This window comes from Felis catus, chromosome A1, assembly GCF_018350175.1.
Source record: "Felis catus isolate Fca126 chromosome A1, F.catus_Fca126_mat1.0, whole genome shotgun sequence".
Taxonomy (NCBI): Eukaryota; Metazoa; Chordata; class Mammalia; order Carnivora; family Felidae; genus Felis; species Felis catus.
The window spans coordinates 12,207,924-12,227,914 of NC_058368.1; the positions used below are offsets into that span (position 1 = coordinate 12,207,924).

The 19,991-nt window shown below is 40.9% G+C and overlaps 1 long non-coding RNA gene across 1 annotated transcript; it reads right to left on the reverse strand.

Annotated features, from left to right (window-relative positions):
• Window positions 1-9,579: 9,579 nt before the first annotated feature.
• On the reverse strand, window positions 9,580-15,602 carry LOC109497405. Its single transcript, XR_002153589.3, has 3 exons — window positions 15,561-15,602; window positions 11,201-11,706; window positions 9,580-9,996 (listed from the first exon to the last, which is right to left on the reverse strand). It is a non-coding gene; the product is annotated as an uncharacterized LOC109497405 (long non-coding RNA).
• Window positions 15,603-19,991: the final 4,389 nt, after the last annotated feature.

Sequence of the window (19,991 nt, forward strand, 5' to 3'; positions counted from 1 at the left end):
TATAATAAAATGTTGTACTGTATTATGTATCATCTTTAGAGGTGGTGTGATTTTTTTCCGTGAAAGATAAGCTTTTGTTGGTATTCTTTTAAAAATTGGACTTATTATTAAAATTAGAAACTAGAGAACAATAGTTTCTCTTATGTATATATATTTTTCTGATTATAAGAGTAATATATATTCATTGTAAAAAAATTTTAAAAACACAGAAACTATACGTAAAGAGAAAAAATTACCTGTCATCGCACCCAGGTAGTCACTATTACCGTAGCCTGTGTATTTTATTTTACATAATTAGAGTCAGATCATATTGTAAATAGTTGTGTATCTTTATTAATTTTTATTGTGCGTTTCCTTTGTCATTAGTCTTCAAAAACATGATTTCTAATAGTTGTAGAGTAATTCCACTATACAAATTTATCACAAGTTATTTAACCATTCCTATCAGTTGAACTAGTTTCTCATTGTAAATTACTGTTAAATAATGTTGTTTAAAAGTTTTCTTGCTACCATATTAATTTTTATTCCCTTGAGTGTAGACAGAAGCGATTCTGTCCCTTGATGAAGTATTGTAATAAATCTGCCTGCAACTTTACTGCTTTCATAATCATTTGACTGGCTGCTGGATGAATTTCTTTAAAAAACAGTTTTTTGAGTTGACTGAACTACATAGGCTATGAGCAGTGAAGAAACGGGTGGACAGCCAGGGTGGAAGGTGGAAGGGGGTGGAGGCTGCCTCGTGCTCATCCCTGTGGTTCAGCGGAGACTTTCAGACACTGAGAAAGCAAAATAGAGGAAGAGCCGAAAGAGACCAAACAGACATGCCAAAGCCTCAAGGAGAAATGACATCTCAAAACCATCCATAGTGAGAGCAGCGTATTAACATTGAGTCCTCACTGACCTTAGGAGGAGGTCAGTGGCTCCCTACATAGGGAAAGGAGCGAGGGTCCGCCCAGACCGCGGGAGGGGGGAGGGGCAGGGAGGAGGGGGGAGGGGGAGGGGGGAGGGGGCGGGGCCAGGGGCGGGACTTCCTGTCCACCGCCCTCCTACCGCATCAGTTCTAATATTTTACTCACTAGTGCTGGGTACTTCACCACTTTGCATATTTTCTTGAAGGTAGAGACTCTTCCTCTGGAACTCCTACACCTCTCATTAGGTTGTGGGGCCAACTCTGCAAGGGCATTAGGTGGTACTGTGGTTTTCTGAAGCCTTTGGGCTAATTTCTGCCACACTTGTATTTGCTCTGCCTTCGCAGGTCCTCTCTTGGACCCCGGTGTACCCCTTGCACTTATGCCCAGTTCCTTTTGCCTGGGTTTGCATGGACGGTTTTTCAGATTCAATACGGACGCTTTTCATTGTATTTTCATCTTCCACAGACAAGAATTAGAATCTATTAATGCCTTGGAAGCTTTTCCTTTATACTGTTTATACCAAATGCGGTCCAACACAGAGATAATGCAAGCTGCATATTTTAAATTTTCTAGTAGTCACATTAAAAAATTAAAAATGTGGAAAAAATAAAGATTAATGGTATACATTATGTTTCCAACATCATCAAAATATTAACTTCAACAGGTAATCAATATAAAAATGATTAAGATTTTTACATACTTTTTTTTTTTTTTTTTTACTAAGTCTTAGAAATCTGGTGTGTGTTTTACAAGTATGGCACATCCCATGCTCAATTTGGATTAGCCAGACTGTAAGTGCTCAATAGCCACGTGTGGCCTAATGGCTGCTCCACTGGACGGTGCAGGTCTGTAAAGAAAGCCTTGCTCTGCCAAGTAAATTACTAGCATAATTAAGATACCCCAAATATTTAACAAACTAGAAGAATAAACTCTTCAAGAGTCTTCCAGCTCTACAGTCCATGGAAATAAATTGGCAAGTAAGTTTACAATTAAGCTAAACTATTGATTAAGCCAAATATTTTTAAACATCTTCAGGGAAGGGAGACTTCTGTAACTAGTTCTGAATCTCGCAGTATTTCAGGTGGTGGAATTCAACTGCTCTTGTTTCTACATAAATCTACAATTCCATTTTTTCTCTCATTCAAATTGCCTTTTTCCAACTGAATAGAGCAGTTATATTGTCTTGTAGCATCTCCATTGAATATTTAATATTGAGCAATGCTGCTCAAAATTTCTGTCTGGGAAAGAGAATGTTAATTTAGATGACATGGACCAACCTTCACAGAGAGCCTTGGTTCTAGAGGGAAATCAGAGGCCGTGTCTTCTTGTTTTGTTTTGATTTTTAGTATTTAGCCCGGAGCCTCCTATAAAATATTGTTCAGTAAATGTTGATTCGTTGAATAAATGTATGAATGAATGATGGAATACAGGAATTAACAGAATTAGCTCCCTGACATCACCTTTGTCCAGAGACACATTTAATAAAGACTGTCAAGAATCCAAAATTGCCATGTGTTAGATGCCACACAGCATCAGTTCTGTGTATCCAGAGGAAGGAACACACGTTTCCATGTGATAACCTTTGATAGCCTTTCTACGTAACAAAGCAGTAACATAGCTTTCCTAAGTCATCACCCCTAGACCAATCACAGAGTGAGAGGATTATAATTTGTTTTCTTTCTTATTCACATTGTCCCTTAGCCAATCAGTATTCTATTTGCAAGTACTGTTATAGGTTAAGTTCTTTATATGCAAATAAGTACCAGGGAACTCCTCTTCTAGCAGGAACTCCTTTATGTCATCTTGAAATACAATTTCTAAGAATATGTTGCTTTTTTCTCAGATCTGTTATATTTTTCCATTTGTATAACCATTAAGTATTGTTAGAGTTTTGTTTGTGGCAGTGCATTTCCTGGGACATTTTTGTTTCATACATTTGTGGTAAATACCCGTTGTTTGATATCAAGGAGAAAGAGGTCAAGAAAAACCACAAGGAACCTTGAGTAAATGGTGGAAATACTCTACTGCCTGTGATAGGATGCCTACAAATGAAATTTATTTTGTGATGTAATTGCTACATACCAGAAAAGGCTTGGTGACTGATATTCCAGCCTCAGTTTGAGAAATAGATTAGAGAAGAAAACAGATTAGAGAAGGAAAAAATGTCAGCCTACCTATTAATCGGGGCAGAAAGGCAGACAGAAAAGAGTCAGTAGACCTACTTCAAAATGGCACTGAGCCTCAATTTCTTCATCTTTGAAATGGGAATAATGTCTGTAATAGCAAAGTGTTGAGCATACTAACTATTCAATAAATAAAGCACCTCCACCAGACATGTTTTTCAGGATTGATTCCACTTATTTTTCTTTTTTTTTTCAACGTTTTTATTTATTTTTGGGACAGAGAGAGACAGAGCATGAACGGGGGAGGGGCAGAGAGAGAGGGAGACACAGAATCGGAAACAGGCTCCAGGCTCCAAGCCAACAGCCCAGAGCCCGTCGCGGGGCTCGAACTCACGGACCGCGAGATCGTGACCTGGCTGAAGTCGGACGCTTAACCGACTGCACCACCCAGGCACCCCGATTCCACTTATTTTTAATGTGCGTATGATTTTTTGTTAATCAGATATTCAGAGCTCAGTAAGACCCTAAGTAAGACCAGGGACTGTTACAGTTAATACAATTCACCCTGAAGTCCCTTCGTGATTTCATTTGTGACTTTGAATAGACATCGTCCTAGGATGCCCATGGGTGAAACCAGACTAAAAATACGAATCCCCACAGTTACTTAATAATACCAGATTACTTTCTTGGCTGTGAATTTTACGAATGTTGAATTGATAGAATCCCGAACATAATTTGGCAGAAGATGCTTCTATATCAGTGTGCTCCGCCATCTGCTCTTTGGAAACAATCTAATGACACAGACGGAACACGGAAATTTGTATATTGTTATTGAATAATTGAAGACCCATTAACTAAATTTTTATGTGATTCAAAAATCCTTGGTAGAGTTTCTAATTTTGCTTATAATCTTTCCATATGCTTATTTTATGGTAAAAACGAATTAACTTTTAATGAGCTTATTTATTTTTTATAAATTATTTGCAATGGAAACATTGCTCCTTAATAAATCACTAGGATTTGCTGATTTCCTTTTTTCTGTTTAAAATCTCAATTGATTAGCTTATACATTTTGGGTTCCTTTCACTATTATAGTAGTTATTGTCTAATGATGACCTTAAGCGTAAACATTGCTTAAGACATTTCAACCTGTTTTGATCTCCAGCTGCATGCGAATCAAAGCTTTGGCTAATTTAGTTCCAGGTTATCAGAGTACAAGTTTTATAGTGTTTCAAGGCTGTGTCATTTAAGACATGAAGGTTTTATCACTCCCCCCCTCCCCCGCCCCGCTTTAAATTATGGGTATTATGAGTCTCCAGTAAGTAGCCCAAAGGCTTCAAAATGTAGCATTATCAATAGACAGGGGCAGGAGTGGCAAGCGTAAGCCACAGAGCAGCAAAACAGATACACTTTGAAAAAGATTGACGGGTCAGGTGAAAATATTCCATTAGTAGAAGATAACAGATGAGACATGAACATGATTTTATTTCAAACAGTACCATTCTAAAATATCCTGATTCTATCTGTGCCTTCTCCTGGACCTAATAACCCACCAAAACCAACACAGTGGGGATTACTCGTCCATCAGACTGACAATACCAGAGCTGCGAGATTCTGGCAGTATTCACCTTGAGAGGAAGGAAGGAGACAAAGGAAGCCAGAAAGCATGGGAAGGGCCTGCAGGACTGGGGAGAGCCCATGAAAGAAACATTGGAAACAATGACAGAATTTTTCCATTAGGGAACATTAGAGTGGGCTAAGGTTGGATATTTCTCTTCTACCAGGTCAGCTGGGCATTGATAATAACACGCAAGAAGGTTAGGCCCCGGTTAGCTAGTTTTTCATGAAGGTAGGACGTGTTAACAACAGAGTGCTCTCAGCCGCCTGTCCATAAAGCATGACACTCTTGTTCTCTGGGTCGTGAGTTTTATTTTAATTTTTTAAAAATGTTTATTTATTTTTGAGAGAGAGAGACAGAGCGCAAGTGGGGGAAGGGGCAGAGAGACAGAGGGAGACACAGAATCCAAAGCAGGCTCCAGGCTCTGAGCTGTCAGCACAGAGCCCAACGTGGGGCTCAAACCCACAAACTGTGAAATCAGGACCTGAGCCGAAGTCAGACGCTTAACCAGCTGAGCCACCCAGGCGCCCCCCGGGGTTGTGAGTTTGATAGTAGAATTTACATCAAACAAACAAATAAACAAAGTGCTCTGGCATATTCCAAAATCGTTCCTTCTTCTCTCCCCTTATCAGAAACAATCTCATACTATAACATAAGAACTTGGTAGAGCTCCTGGAGAAAATCTAACCAACTGTGCACCTCCCCCCACTGCCATGACTGGGTCTCCTTAGAGTTTTTTATTCTTCAAGTTGTCCACACTGAGCCTCCGACAATTCGTGAATTCCTACCCTAGCACTGGTTCTTGAGGTGGTTCCCACCCCTGAGTCTCTGCTTGGGTACGCCATGACTCCCTGTATTTGTCTGTCTCTCCATTTTGGGGGCAGCGATTTGCTGTGCGCCTTCTCCTCTCTGACAGATCCAAGAAGAGTTGCTGATTTTTCAGTCTGTTCAGCTTTTTGCTTGTTGTCAGGATGAAGAGGTGACTTCCCTCCCATCCCGTCTACAGAGATAGAGAAAAAAAGGAAAGGAAATGCTGCCATGTTTATAAAGCAGACTGGGGGTGGGGGTGGGGGAGGTTATCATCAACTTGATTGTGATGCAGTTGTAAAATACAGTCTCTGTCATCTCAATGGTCTCTCCAGCCTTGGTCAGGAAGGCACAAATACATAAAGAACCCCAAGGATCATCACTGGTCATATTATGGACATGTGTGAACGGGTGGATCTGGAATTCTCCAACCTCATCCTAAAAGTCTGGATGACATCATCATCACCACTGTGACTTTGTCAGAGGGAGGTGAAGGCAGTACCTGTGTGATGCTTGCGTGAATGGCACGGCTATTTTTGAAAGCCTTTATGAATATTGTGCTAACACAGGAATTTATATTTTTATTCACAATATTTTAGACTACAAATGACAAGTGTTTTATTTCTGGCTACGGTTATACAAGAACAATCTTACAAAAAAGAAAACAATTTGGCAAACAGTGAGTGTTGCAGTGCACTCACCGTGGATGTTTCTTGTTGGGTATCTCTCTAGCCTTCAACCAGATATGTCTGAAGAAGAATATTCATTTTGTTTCCCTTCAAACTAGCTCTTCTTTCTGTTTCCTTCATTTCCCCCAGTCCTCCCTGGGGGGACATTTAGCATGAAATTCTATGGATTCTTTTCACTCTGATGTTTCTAGCATCCACCTGGCATTTGACTGTTGAAGTTGTCCTCTTTGAACTGTTTGCTTAGGCTTCTCCCAGACCCCCTCAATGGTTTTCTGGCTTGTGTCCATTCTGCCCGTCAAACGCCATTTTGATTCAGTTCATTTCTCTCTTCAAGTGCCTACAGAGGGTGTCCTTGTTCCTCACCATCACCTGGCATTTGCTCTAAATCTCCCTCTGCGTGTCCTCTGACCTGGTCATCCACAACCTGGCTGAACATTAGGATCAGCACCTACTACCGTCTACTACCAGGATTTGTTTGTCTAATCTCTGCCATCGGATTATAAAGTGCTCTGAGGCAGGTACCTTATTTGTCTTGTTATTCTCTGGAATGAATATTAATTAGCTAATAAATATTTCTTGTATGAATAAATGCTTGATGAAAAAGGGCTAGAAACTTATTACAGGTGGTTCTTTAAAAAGAGTTAACTGTTTGTTTGTTTGTTTCCCAGTTACCGAGGCTTAGTTGACCTTTATTACCTGGAGTTTTGCCAGTCAGACTTCTCGAGTCAACAACATTTGTGATGATAATTGGTGTTCATAATGATTGCCCTGGGGCTGGACAAAATCTTGAACTGCCTTCTCAGTCATTTAAGAGAAGATCATATTAAGATGTTTGTTTCTAGTTAACAGGTTCATTACATGTATCATCATGGATTATCCATTTTAAAAGAATTAAAATAAAAAATTATGATAATATCACACTGAACATTAATTTTCCTTTGACGATCAGTCCATTCAACAAATAACTAGCACACACTTAATATGTGCAAGTTTATAGAGTTATTACCCAGGAATGTTCTACTCCAGTCATATTTATGTATATCTGAAATGCCTTGTGCATCGATTGTGCCAGTAATTGGCATACACTGTGATAGTTCATCAAGTTTTGCCAATAGACGTTTAGCAAAATACGGCTCTTTAAAATAGTGTATTTTGTAGAGCAATTACTAAAAAGTTGCCTATGACGCAACGTTCTATAAATCAAATCCAGCTCTGTGATGTATCTTCAAGGTACCTTCGAGCAGGTTGGATGCCTATCTAATCTCACTGGTAACTTCGGCCTCGTGGTGGTGTCAGTAGCTCCTCTCCCCACGTCTGCACCGCCCAGGAGAGATGTAACACTAGGTAAGCAGATTCTAACTGGATGCTTTGAGCAGTGGTTCTCAAGCCTGGTGGCACACTGGGATCACCTAGGGAGTTTTAAAAACCACTGATGCCTGGTTCCTTTGCAGGGATTCTGACTGGCTGGTGTGGGATGTGGCCCTGTGTGCCTCTTTCCTGGCTCTAGTGCACATTGGATGGGCTCGCAGCCTCCCCCAGGTGACCCTGGCCCTGCGGTCCAGGAGCACCTTCTCCTTTCAGCTAGTAGCTCAGGTGAGGCCGTGGCTTTCTGCTGCTGCTACTCCCTGCGTTTCCTCTCTGTCCCTGCTGGCTTCTCTGCCCTTCCATCACATCTGTAACCAACTCTGTGGATTCCATTCTCCCTTTTGTAAAATCTCAAAGGCGTTCCTCTTTTCCTTGTTCTGGTTCTCAGAACTTGGAACGTGACTGAGACAGCTGGCAGTGAAGACAGTGAAAACCACGAAGTAAGCGCAAGATGAGACACCCTTGGACAGCCAACCTTAGTCCTGCCTGGAGGGCAGAAGAAGCCCAGGCAAGAGGGGATGGGGGAGTGGGAAGGACACAAATTTGGTGACCATTTCCAGACCATTCTTTTAGCAGCACACTTTGCAGATATTCTATAACACAAGTCTCATGGGAGAATTTCATGAAATGTTCTAATTTCATCATTTTCTGATGATTTAATTTCCTTGTCATAGGTCACACTTTTATTTTGTAAAGTCTATAGGGAAGAAGTTAATTTTTTATGTGATGCCTATCTCCTGGTATGTAGGGTTGACTACTTATAATCTTTTAGTCCATATTAGTGTGGTGGAAGAAACGTAAATGTGAGTTTCTTTTTACGTTTGCAATTCCTTTTTACCAAACCCTGCTTTTGGCTTATGCTTCAAATTCATGACCAACCATAAGGTAGGTTTGGAAAGTCTCATCCCAGTTAAAAAAAAAAAATCAACCTCAACAACTGCCTGTTCTTTGTCTTGTACAAGCAGGAGTGCTCTGTTCTGTATTACCTGTGTAGTCCTTTGGAGTTCTGTTGCCGGCTGCTGTGTAAACAGGAGGAAGCAATCCCAGTAATCAGAAGGAAGTTCAAGGCTGCTCACATGCAGACCCATAGCCTTTTCTTCACACATGCATACACACACACACACACACACACACACTCACACATAACTGCCACGCCCCCAGCTAACCTTACAGCAGCCTTCGTCCAACTGTACTTTCTGAAATGGCCTCTTTTTCTGCTCCTTTGTAGACTCCTTCAGAAAGCGGTTGTGAACAACTACATTTTACACAAAAAAATTGTCAGTCAAAGCCAGCGTTTTTGTTTTCTTAGGAACAGCACTGCTATAAGCAGAGAGATTGAACCCCGTTTACCTAGAAGTGAATATTAATAATAAACATCTGTTTGGGGCGCCTGGGTGGCGCAGTCGGTTAAGCGTCCGACTTCAGCCAGGTCACGATCTTGCGGTCCATGAGTTCAAGCCCCGCGTCGGGCTCTGGGCTGATGGCTCGGAGCCTGGAGCCTGTTTCCGATTCTGTGTCTCCCTCTCTCTCTGCCCCTCCCCCGTTCATGCTCTGTCTCTCTCTGTGCCAAAAATAAATAAAAAACGTTGAAAAAAAATTAAAAAAAAATAAATAAAAAAAATAAACATTTGTTAAGCCCCATCTTAAAAGGTGTGCTACTATCACCATTTTACAGATGAGACAATTGAGGCTTACAGAGGTTAATACCATGCTAAATTTGAGGCTTACAGAGCAGGGGAGTGGAGGTAAGAGTGGGATCCAAGCAGTCAGGACTGCTCCAGACCTTGTACTCTGAATTTATGTCCATCACGTTTTAAATGGCTGGGTGAATGCAAAGCTTCTCTAAGCCTGAGCTAATCAGTCTTGGGAAAATTAGAGGCTCAGAAAGACCCAGCAACTAATATAAGTCATTAGTGACTATTTAAGGTTAGGTTCACATTGCTTTCCTAGGAAAGGTAGCCAACTGATTTACAAGGAGAAGAGAGACAATCGCTGGCTAAGAGAGCTGCACAAGGCCTCTAGAAGGAGAGACTGTAAATGGCAGATTTATAAGACAAATTACGAGATTGGCAATAAAAAGTGCATTAACCACTCCAGTCCAAACCACTAGTGGGTGGAAAACCAGGAATTATGGTTGCTATGAGGCAGAGCCCACAGTTACAAAGGGCCCAGGTTGACTCTGTGCTTGGGTTTATGTTCTTCTATGACTGTCTGGAAATTCTTCATCGACGTCTATCTCTGAATTTGTGTTTTGTGATGATGCTGTTTTGTGATGATCCAATGCAATATGCACATGGATGATGCACCAGGTAGCAGCCCGCGTACGGATGGCAGTGGTCCAGCACAGTCCACGGGCACACAGCAGTTGGCCCAGACCTTCCGTGCACGCCTCAGGCAGTTCAGCCTTCCCAGGGGTGTGGCCAGGACAGAATCTGGGTCCATCGGTGGTGGGAACGGTGGCAGCAGGAGTGGCAACCACAGATCTGCAAGTTCAAGGAAATGTCAGAGGAAACGTTGAAATAGCATCGTATAAATTCGCATGTAATGTTCCACTTACATGAAACCCATTTGTACAGAGAGATAAATCTTTTAGAAGAAGTTATTCTGTGATAATCCTCAGTTCCAGATGTAATAAAATGTATATTTTGATATAATTTATCAGAAATTTATCTGCATATAATATCTCCAATAATCCCAACAATGTTGTCTCAGCATGTAAAATAGCTCCAGTAACAGATGCATATGCAAAAAGAGTCTTCTCAAAATTAAAAATGATAGAAAATATTTTTGTAATCTTGCAAGAGGGACTAATATTGTTTTATATATGTATAAATTTTTTTTAACGTTTATTTATTATTGAGAGAGAGACAGACAGAGCATGAGCATGGGAGGGGCAGAGAGAGGAGAAGACCCAGAATCTGAAGGAGGTTCCAGGCTCTGAGCTGTTAGCACAGAGCCTGATGCAGGGCTCAAGCCCACAAACCCAGCGAGATCATGACCTGAGCTGAAGTGAGACGCTTAACCGACGAGCCACCCAGGCGCTCCGGGACTAATATTGTTTTAAATCAATAGCTATTAAAAATAAAGTTGCGGGGCTCCTCGGGGGCTCAGTCGGTTGAGCATCCGACTTCTGTTCAGGTTATGATCTGGTTCGTGGGTTCCAGCCCCGTGTCTGTGCTGACAGTTTGGAGCCTGGAGCCTGCTTTGTTCTGTCTCCCTCCCTCACTGTTCCTCCCCTGCTCATGCTCTGTCTCTCTCCCTGAAAAATAAATAAACATTAAAAAAACAAAAAAAAAATAAAGTTACTAGAAGTATGGATTTTGACGTTCCAATAAATTAGCCAAAATGTCAGAAAAATCATACGATCGATGGAGGTATCACATTAACAAAGCATAATCATTATGACATGATATAAAATGATGACACCAAAATATCATTCTGCAAATTTGCAAGTTTGTGTTGTTACTCGTGCATCGCTATTACTCCTGTTACTCTCTTGTAGGTAACACAAAACTTTTGAAGGAGAACTTTTTATATTTTAGTACCTTCAGTAGCACTTTGCCCTGCCCTTTCAACGGTAGCTTTCATTTTCATTTTGCATGGGGTCCTTTACGTTAGGTATCTGGCCCTGCTCCCAGCAGAAGGAGATGATACTATAGAAGAGACAAAGGGGATGAGGTTCCTTACCAAGCGTCCAAGTTTCATTTTTATCCTGATGAAATATATAGCTCCAAGCAGAGGGAGTGGCCAGCTCAGGGCTGGGGTTGAGTGAGTGCTGAGTCAGGTGCTACCTTCTGGCGTCTGGCCAGGGCGAGTCTCGCTTTGGAGCCGGCGTGCTTTCTCTGGTTGCCAAAGTAGCACATTAGGTGCTGGACGGCATTCCAGGCAGAGACAATCCGACAAGAAGGGATTGTTTCTTTCCTTAGTCACTCCTCTAGTACAAAGTACTGTATGTTTTATGTCTATTTTTATTCTCATCTTCTTTTCCTTCTCCCCAGAATTAGCGCCGCTTCCAAGGGGAGAGGGAGATGGCAGAGCGGTCTGGTGTCTGTTGTGCTGGGCTGGAGAGCTGGATGTGGGCCTGGCTTTGCCCCTTGTTGAGACCTTTAGAAGCTACTCAAGTCTTTACTTCTTCATTGGTGAAGGATGCAGTGACAGCTGATGCATATTAGTGACACTGCTTTGACTCGTCGCTTTTGTGTCATCAGAGCAAATGTCAACAGCGGGAGAAAGGCAAAAACACGGTAGGATTATTACAACAGTGCTTGGTCATGTACGTGCCCCGAACGGGTCTTGGGGACCTGCAGGGTTCTGTGGACCACACTTTTGAGAACCACTGTTCTGTGGCATCGTTTGAAGATGACAGAAGCCCCAGTGTTCAGAGGAGACCCAGGAGCCCGAGAGAGGAAAACCCAGCAGAACACACAGGACAAGCCCCTACATGAAAGATTAAAGTTTGAACCAAAACGCAGAAGTATGTCAACGTAGTCAGTTATACTTTGTAAAGACTTTCTGCATGCTTTTTGAACTAAAACTGCTAGCAAATGAATTGGAGGGCAGTGGTGTTAGTGAGACTGTTAGTGACCTGGAAATTCACCCGGAAGTAATATCTTAAAACACAGAGCAAACGAACGAGGACAAGATAATCAGGAGAAAAAAACTGGATTGTTGGCAGCTGTATCTGGAAGAATTAACATGTGAGTAAAAGAAGATTTAGAGAAGAGAAAAGGAGCAGATGGAGAAGAGGCAACAATTAAACTAATGGAAGAAGAAAATGTCCTCAAGATTAAGAAAGACCTGAATGTGCAAACTGAAACTATTCACAGAGTTCCAAGCATAAGGAATGAGACAAAAATGTCCCCAAAGCTAGTCTGGAAAATTCTTAAACTCCAAGAATGGAGAGAAACCATTACCAACTTCTAGACAGAAATAACTGATTGCTTAAAGAATCAATGCCATTCGATGTTTCATATGCAACACCTTAATTTTTTTTTTCTAATGTTCATTTACTTTTCAGAGAGAGAGACAGAGACAGAGTGCGAACAGGGGAGGGGCAGAGAGACAGGGAGACACAGCATCTGAAGCAGGCTCCAGGCTCCGAGCTGTCAGCACAGAGCCCAACACGGGGCTTGAACCCACGAACCACAAGATCATGACCTGAGCCGAAGTCAGACACTTAACTGACTGAGCCACCCAGGTGCCTCTCAAATGCAACACCTTAAGCATAAGATGGCGGGTATGTGGCCACTGAGAGAAATGAATTGCCACGAAGACCCTTTCTTCTCTGAGCGTGTCAGTCACCTTTCAGGATGGAGGTAAAAGCAAGTGTGCTGTGATCCAGACAGCATATCAGTCGTGCACCTGGGACTCTGGAAGAAACCCCTAGGGGAGGATAGAGCAGGCAGACCTCCCCCCACTGCCTGTACCACCACCGAAGGAACCAGAGCACGGGGAGGAAGAGAAGCAACGGTGAGCAATGTGTGCCCAGTGGAACCCAGATGGACAGCAAGAGACCAGGATTGAATACTAGCAACCCCAGATAAGAATTCTTAAAATAGAAAGGAACTATGCAAGGGTAATTCTAAGAATAATCTGGAACTAAAAGTGCTGAACTATTTAAGGGAAATCTAAGAGCTAGGGGTGAAGGAGGAGAAAAGCAATGAAGCAAAGCATTACGAAGATTTAATCTTGGTCTGGATAAGGGCAGAGTTGAGAATAGGAATGAAAATATTCTTAGGAGACTGATCTCATTAGTACAGGCGGTCTTGGCGAAGGAATAAATTATATCTTTTGTGTTTTTTTAAAGAAAATTACAGAAATGTGTGTTTTGTTATGAGCCCCGAGAGAGAGGAAGCAAACATTTATGGAATAGAAACTTCCAGCAGAACAACAGTATTCACAAAATGAAAAAGACAATGAAAGGAAATTTATGAAAACCAGCAAAAAATAGCAAAAGGAAAAGGAGACAGCAAAATAAAGCAAGCTGAATACAAAGTAAGCGAAAAATGGAAGGAGTAAAATAAAGCACAAAAAGCACCATGAGGTCAAAAAAGGAAAAAGAGAGAAGTCTGAGAAACACTCACAGCAGGAGAAGCCTGAGGAACATGACAATTACATGAAATGTGGTATCCTGGACAGAGAACAGACATTTGATAAAAAAACTAAGAGAATCTGGTTTGGTTTTTAGCTTAGTGGGAGAGAAAGACATTACTGTACTATTTATGCAAACAACTATGTAATTACAAATAAGAAAAGTGCAAAGGACAAAAGGACTGTGAGACTATTTCCCCAACTTAGTTGAGGGTATGAGGGAGGACTTCCTGGAGGAAGTGACTGAAGCTGAGACCTAAGTGTAGATAGGAGTTCCCTAGCCACTGGGGACAGGCGTGGTGAACACTACTGCAGAAAAGTTTGGAGGTGGGCAGAGGGAGAGAGGTGGAAAGTGGACCTATTTATCCTAAGCCTATAGCTAGTGTCTACTTTAAGGTGCAGTCACAATTTTTCTATTTATTAAATAGGAACCTATTTATTTACTGACTCCTGAAGAACATGCAGGGTTGTTTTTTTTTTTTTTTTTAACATCCATGCATTACTTACAAAAATAGTTGGTCATGTACTTGACCACACAGAAAACCTTTATCTCAAAAAGGTGATTCAGAAACCTAAAAAACACTGATGATCTCCTAGGAAAACATAAATTATTAAAATGGAAGTAGAAGTACAAACCTTGAATTAGACCAAGCACCATAGAAGAGATGATAAAGGTGATTAAAAATGCATTACTGAAACAAGTTAACAGGATTTGATGATTTCATAGCTGAACACTAAGCTTAACAGGCAAGCCATTCTGAACCATTTAAGACCCTAGAAGAAGACAATTCTCATTGTCTTTATGAAAGCAATCCTGTTACTACAACCTAATAAAAATACTGCAAAAAGGTTGATGTCATTCTAATTAGATGCAAAATATTTTAAATGTGATATTAGCTACAATAATCCAGAAATATGTAAACAGACTAAGAAACTATGGCCAATAGAGTCAATTGCAGGAATGAAATGTAGATATCAGGAAATCAAGCAATGTAATTCATTAAATCAACACATTAAAGCCGAAAAATAAATGAACAAGCCAAAAGATGCTGCAGAGCCATTTTGATAAACATTCAGGAGTTCTTTCCTTTTTTTATTTTTAAGTTTATTTATTTATTTTGAGAGAGACAGAGACAGCAGAGATGGGGAAGGGGCAGAGAGAGAGGGAGAGAGGAAGAATCCCAAGCAGGCTCCACGCTGTCCGCACAGAGCCTGACATAGGGCTCGGACCCAGGAAGCCGTGAGATCATGACCCGAGCCGAAACCAGGAGCTGCCATTTAACCAAATCAGCCATCCAGGAGCCTTAGGAGTTATTCTGAATAATAACTTCAAGAATATATGTACATGGGGTGCCTGGGTGGCTCAGTCGGTTGGGCGTCCGACTTCGGCTCAGGTCATGATCTCACCGTCTGTGAGTTCGAGCCCCGCGTCAGGCTCTGTGCTGATAGCTCAGAGCCTGGAGCCTGTTTCCGATTCTGTGTCTCCCTCTCTCCCTCCCTGTGTCACCCTCCCCCATTCATGCTCTGTCTCTCTCTGTCTCAAAAATAAATAAATGTTAAAAAAAAATTAAAAAAAAAAAAGAATATATGTACATGAGGAACCCTCGTAAATATGATATAGACTACAAAACACCGGTAAACATTATCCTAACTAGAAAAACACCCAAATCATTTTCATCGTAATCAGGAACTAGATAAGATTGGGGGCTCTTGTCATTATTATTCAGCATTGTCTTAGAGGTTCTAGCAAAGATAGTAAGAAAAGATAGTAAAATCATTTTAAACACATTTAAAGTCATTTAAAAACATTGGAAAGGGAAGGATAAAACTTTCGTTTTTTGTTGGTAATATTATTGTTATGCCCAGAATTCGTGATCCCCAAAGACCACTAGGGAGCCGAGTCCGATGCAAAAGCAAAAGAGCCTTTATTCGAGCTAGCTCGAGCTCAATCCCCTACCTGCACTGATGCAGTGGTGAGATACCGGGGAGAGAGAGCGAGTTTCAAAAGGACAAAGGTTTTATAGGGGTCTAGGGGCAGTTGGTGAGGTAATGGCTGTGGCCTCAGCCAATTGGCTGGGGAAGGGTCGTGGCCTCGGCTGATTGGCTGGGGAAGGGTCAGAGTCCTGTTACGCAGGTCGCTGGGCGTGTTTTGATCAGGAAGTTTGAACGGGTGAGCGGGAGGTTACTCAAGGGGAGGAGGCTCGGTCTGAGGTTTCTGCGATTTTCCAGGGAAAGGGGTCATGTCGGGGACATAGTCACTCAAGGTGGAGGACACAGAACAAGATGGAGTCGGCCGGCATAGACTCGCCCTTTCAATTATATTCTTGGAAAAGACAAGAGACATAAGAAAAAAGCACTTGAAATGGTAAGATACAGAGATAGAAAAATGACATACAACAATGAATAGCAGAAATCACCTAAATGTGAGCATGGGAAAAATTAATTTGTGGTTGCAATAAAATGTAAGGCAATACTGTGAAGAAAAGTATAAAATCCTAACAACAAGATTCAACCTAATGGAAAATCGTTCTATGTTCTTCGATATATCCTAAATTCTTAGATTTATAGACTGAATGTAATTAAAATGTTAGATCTCCCCAAATTCACTATACGCATGTATATATAATATTTATAATACATTAATTATGATATGTACTACAATTCCAGTTAGAATCACAACACTTAAAAATAATATAAAATGTTCTTAAAGCTTATTTGAAAAAAATGAAAAGTCCAACGATAAAATGTATAAAGAAAGACCTAGTGAGCGCAGATATTAAAACATACCATACAGCCACTATAATCAAATAAATAGGGCATTGGGTTTTGAAACACATAATGGTAGAATAATTGAATGGAAAATCTAGATATTTGTATTCCAAAATACACACTATTTTAATCTATCATGAAGTTTACATTTCATTTCAGTGTGAGAAGAAAGGTACACATTCAACTGGCTGTTCATCTGGAAGAAAACAGAAATGTATTTTCTATTTTCTCTCAGCATTTAAATAAATAAATCCCCGATAATGGAAGACTTCAGTGTAAAGAACTAGATTAAAAAAATCGAGGAGATAAACAAATTATCTAAATTATAAAAGAACATGTAGGAGCCTCCATATACAGTTTAGGATTTGTGGAGAATGTTCTCACCCAAGACAAGAAACCAACAGCTAGAAAAGATTTAAACAAGGTCAGTGAGGAATTGTAGAGGTCAAAATATATTTGCATCACAGATGACAGATAAAAAGTTAATATCTTTAAAATACCAAGAGTTTCACTAATAGGCGACAGAAAATAAAAATAAATATGAATGGATAATTTAGCCCAAAGTGGGCATAGTGGCCATAAGGTATGGATATTTAAAATCATCTGTAATCGGAGCACCTGGGTAGCTCAGTTAGTAAAGCGTCAGACTCTTGATTTTGGTTCAGGTCATGATCTCATGGTTCATGGGATGGAGCCCCACATCAGGCTGTGTGCTGTCAGCTCGGAGCCTGCTTGGGATTCTATCTCCTCTCTTTTTGTGCCCTTCCCTCGCTCACGCTCTCTCTCTCTCTTTCTCTCTCTCTCTCTCAAAATAAATAAACATTAAGAAAATAAAATCATCTGTAATCAAAGAAATGCAAATTAAAGTAACAACACAATAACCCTTTACAGCCATGTAATTAACAAAGACAATAGAATGGTAACACTGTTACTCTCTTTGGAGGTAAGGATGCAGAGGAAAAGGTACTGTTGCACTTTGCAAACTGAAATGTGAATCGTTACAGTCCTTTTTATTTTTTTTAGTGTTTATTTATTTATCTTGAGAGAGAGGGCAGGCGCCCATGAGCAGGGGAGGGGCGGGGAGAGAGGAGACAGAAAATCCCAAGCAGGCTCTGGGCTCACAGCAGGACTTTGATCTCATAAATAGTGAGATCATGGTCTGAGCAGCAACCAAGAGTCAGATGCTTAACTGACTGAGCCACCCAGGCGCCCCCTGTTACAGTCATTTTTAAACTGAAGTTTGGAAATATCTTCTAAAAATAAAAATTCACATGCACTTTGATCTACCAATCTCATTCCTAGGCAGCTATTCTGAAGAAATAAAAATACATACCGTAATAATATAATTTCACAAGAATGGTGTATCATGTTTATGACAGCATTATTCATACAGTTAAAATTCTGAAACAAGATGAATTCCCATAAAGAGAGGAATGGTTGAATCAATCTTTAAAATAAAAAAATTTAAATATCATAAAACATTATGCAGCCATTAAAAAGAATGAATTATAGCAAAATCAGTTGACTCCGTTAGGATTTCTATGAAGTATCATTGAGAAAATCTAACTGCAGAAATGTATTAACGCTGCATTTCTGTAAATAATACTAATAAACGATGACCAAAGTATGTCATAATGTTGTTTGTGAATGTGTGCACTTGTTTACAAGGCTAGGTTAACACAGAATACTTAGTGTGGTTTGGGAAGGAAGGAGGGAAGGAGGGGGAGGGGAAGGGGAAGGGAGGGGAGAGGAAGAAAGGAGGGACTGAGGGCTGGGGGAGGGAGGAAGGAAGGAATAAATGAGGGAGGTAGGGAGGGATCTGAACTATTTAAAAAGCCAGCATGATCTCCATTTATGTTCTCTTTGTGGAATAAAAACAAATAAAAGACTGCTGGGTTACCAATAGGCAAGCTTTCAGTCACTTTTTCATAAGACCTGACTTTTCTACCTTATTGTTCCTGTGGCTACTATTCTGTTAGCAATTATGTTGCACTTGGCACACTGGGGAGAGTTCTTTTTCATCTTTCCAGCCTATTAAATAAACAGGCACTCCATGTTTCTTTATCACTCCATTTGTCAGGTGGTGTTTGTGCCACATAAAAAGACAGAACGTTGCACAACCGTTTTGCCATGCTTGACAGTACCATGCTTTACTTGCCATGCTTTAACGTACCTGCCAATTGGTGTGCCAGCTCCATATTTTCAATATTTTAATTAAACAAAAATAGAAATCTATACAAGTGACCTTCTGAATAGCTGCATTTCTCTTAAGTCCTCGGGTTATAGCGTATTAAGAAGAGAAGCAGGAACCCATGCCTTTAAGAGCTTTGCATAATAATTCTTGATTCTGGGAATGCCCATAAAACCAGGAGACTAAATCTTCAAGGCCATCTATCTACTCATTTGGGAAATAAAGAGCAGCCACAGGGCGTGTCACTGCCTTCCTCAGTCTACCTCAAATGCAATCCTGCTCCCCTTCCCTAGATTTTCTACTTCTTGTTGGCTTATTCCTTCTCCTCCTGGGCCATCATCTGCCTGGTTCCGTTGACTTTTGTCTTGTGATCTCTTTGAGGCCTTTCTTCTAGCCATATCCATGGAGATCACACAGTTAGTTTAAAATCCACTGTTACATTAACCTTTATAGCAAACGTAGGTTTCAATGACCCTTTACACAGATCTGAACAGAAAGTCAGTACTCACAAAGCTAAGTGGACAGAACAAATCTAGTCCAAAATGTCTTGGGATTTCCTCATAGGGAGAATTCATATTCTTGTCTTCTGCAAATGCTCTCGTATCAAACTCCTATCACACTCCTCCCCAGTGGGAGTTGTCTCTAGTGTAGCAACTGAGTATTTTGAGAGGAACTTTTTTTTTTTTTTTTTTTTGGTATTAGGAACAGAAAATAATTCATTGCATTACTTTGGTATTCACACTCATGTGGAAGCCTGGAGGTTCAAGATGGAATATTAGAAGACAAATCTTTTATAGCTTGTCCTCCAAAAAAGAAAACAGGCTTTGGGAAATTTCAGGTTTCTCAGAAACTACACTTGACATACTGCTAAGCACTGTTCTGTTCCTGTAGAGACGGGCAATTATGGGGAAATAATTTTGGGGAGCATGGCCACACTAAATGATAATGACCAAAGATGCCCTGGTGAATTTTGCCATTTTGCGTGACCTTGTACTTGATCTAAATATCAGAGGTGTTAAAACACCAATAAGAATGGCTACCACCATTTTAATTTGCCTAACGGTGCCCCGAGCACCAGTTCTTTGAAAACAGCTTGGTTTCCAGGCTGAGGTTACCATGGGGACTCAGTCTTTTGCAGCCCTCAGATGGCCATTCTTGAGGACTCTGCTGAATTTATGGGCTCTTGTTTTTGAGAATGTCTGACCATGCAAATGTTCCTTATGGTTGGAAATAGTAATTCTCTAAAACTGCTTGTGACCTCCTAAGGCATTGCCTGATGAATCAGAGGTGTTTGCTTAGTTGCTCAGGGAGGCCCGGGGTGCAGAGGAACAGGCACGGCATGCCGTTTTCTGTGACCTGGACGTCCCCTCTGAGGCTGTTCCCACCCAGCGGTTTCCCGATCCCTCCTCCCAGCATCTGGGTTTGCTG